Raw genomic sequence first — 2,607 nt, 5'->3', positions numbered from 1 at the left:
CTTTCTCACACACCCACTCCTTAAATTTCTATTAGGTCTTCTGTATCCCCCACTACTTGTTTTCCAGCACCAAATCAGTTACTCTAGAATCGACAGATAAATACAATCTATTCATCTTAATCCTATATACGAAATGAACAGTGTAGTTTATCAGCAAATGCAAACCTTCTAGATTACTGCAACACATTTTCAATCATCATGGACAACTAAATGTTAGAAGCCAAAAATAACACAAGAGTAAACCAAAAACGTTAGACAACAAAGGTGATAGTGAAAGAATCAAAACCACTGTTGAACGGCAATTCAACAAATCAAAAAAGTAGGGCCTACTGCTTGTGCTTCCACTCTCATTCTAGACTTCTAGATTGAGGCCTTGTTTACCTTCAGCAGTCCCTTGAGGTCCTCTAACTATTCACACTGTAGTGTTTGCTCACAAGGCTTTCCTGGAGCGGGCAGGAGAGCCTCACAAATGAAGCCTGTCTTCAGTATTTCTCATGCCCATTAATATAAAACAGATGAATGGTTTTGGGTGTAAAGATGCAGAAAATTGAGACAACTGAAAACAGATGCTCTAATGGATAGAAGTAGCATTGGAGAAATGTCAGTAAAGTGACAGTCTCCTTAGTATAAAATGAGGCATCAGAAATGATACGTAGAGTTCAACTAAGCCAGCACTCTATGCTTACTATACTTAGAAAATTTAAAAAATACAAACCACTGAAAATTCTTAAGATACTGCTAAACCTAGGACAGGTGGTGACACAAAAAAAGTTATGTACAAACACTAGCACAGTAAATGAATACGGAGATAACTGAGGATAGAAACAGTCTGATTTGCTGCATCTTCATAAGGGAAACTGAGTAAGTAAAATCTCACACTACAAACCCCTTCCCCAATTTAAAGCATTAAAGAGTCCTCACACCAAGCTAATTTAAAGGTTTAGTTTATACAATTGTTAAGTCTGCAAACCACAATATAAATGTCAATAACTACATAAATACTGTGATAAAAATAAACAAAGTCATAGTTAATTCTATTATAATGCATTAAGAATAACCTTAAAAAGCAAATTGTGAATAATGGCATATTTAATAAATTAGGGAACATCTTAACTGCTAAGAGACTGGGGGAAATTTTAAGTTTTCTATGTACACAAAGGCAGTGGGAACAAATTTAAAAAAAAAAAAAAACAAATTACTACATTGTTGCAGCACATTAAAGACTGGGTGGTGTATATTATTAACAATTACATCCTCTTTCCCCTAGCCTGGAAGAGAAAAGGAGTCAGTTACCAAGCACAGGAACAATTTCAACAACTCATCTGAGTCTCCAACAGCAAGCAGATACTGCAGTATGTCATTAAGCAACTTACTGTCATTTCACACCATATGTGGCAGTAAGAAACTTAAAAAAAATTAAAAGGCACGCATAAGCTGATTTCAAATATTTTAAGTCCAGGCTACTCTCTTTAGATACAATGTTTTAAACACTTGTGTAGAACAATTTTTAAATAAACATTTCCAAAAACTTGAATACAGAACTTAGGAACCATGAATCTGAACCAAAAAAAGTTACATTGGAAAAAAAAAAAAAAAATCATGAAATAATTACAGCTAACCTGTATTTAGAGATTAAAAGATTTTTAGGCAACCTATATTCTTTAGGAAAATAAAATGTTTGATTTCAGAGTAGGTAACATGTTTACTAAAAGTTCTCACTACAGTACATGCCTATTTAAAATTCTACCTTTAAAGATCTTTAAACTGATTTTATATTGTTCCTTACCACAATTAGACTCACTGAAGAGCTCAAAACTAAAGCAATAGCATTTTTCTTAGCATGCACACACAAAATAATCTACCATTTAGTCATCTCATTAACTTATGCTTTCAATTTTTAAGAATGACCAAACTGTCTGAAAAATATTGGGCAACATTTTCTCTACTTGATGACATATCTATGCATCTCAGGTAGCATTTTTATATGAATATCCTTTTCTTGAATGTTTTAATACCAGTATACTTAAACATATGTAAGAGTAAATGAGGCAGATTTTACTGTATAAAATTAGTCATCCTTAAGATTCCACATGCAAAAAAAAAAAAAAAAAAAAAATTCATAAAGTTCAAATGTGTTTGTCCTAAAAATAAACGTGCAAGTACACTACACAACGAAGATGACTTGACCATCTTAGCCTTTGACAGTATAAAGCTAAGTTATTTCTGATGGCCCACTCTGAAAATGATCTAAGATTCCATAATTTAAAAGCATTTTTCTAGTCTTTATTAAATTAAGTATAATTCATGGTGATAATACTTATATCCTAAAACAGAGGCACAGGTTTGAGAATTTAAATCTTCTGGGTTTTGTTAGTCTTTCTTAAAGGTCACAATGATGCTATTTCCTCTATTAGCATAAAGTTGATATTTGTAAAAATAGCCATTAAATACTAATTCACAAGTACATTTAATGTACATATAAACCCTATGTTAAAAGTATAAACAAGAGGAAATCTAAGTTCTAAGACTTCTAAATCGTTGACCATCAAAAAGTGAACCACCCTCTTTAAGACTTAACATAACTTTAAAAAGAATTGCTTCAACATA

This window comes from Saimiri boliviensis, chromosome 16 (genome assembly GCF_048565385.1).
Source record: "Saimiri boliviensis isolate mSaiBol1 chromosome 16, mSaiBol1.pri, whole genome shotgun sequence".
Taxonomy (NCBI): domain Eukaryota; kingdom Metazoa; phylum Chordata; class Mammalia; order Primates; family Cebidae; genus Saimiri; species Saimiri boliviensis.
This window is presented reverse-complemented; position numbering follows the sequence as displayed.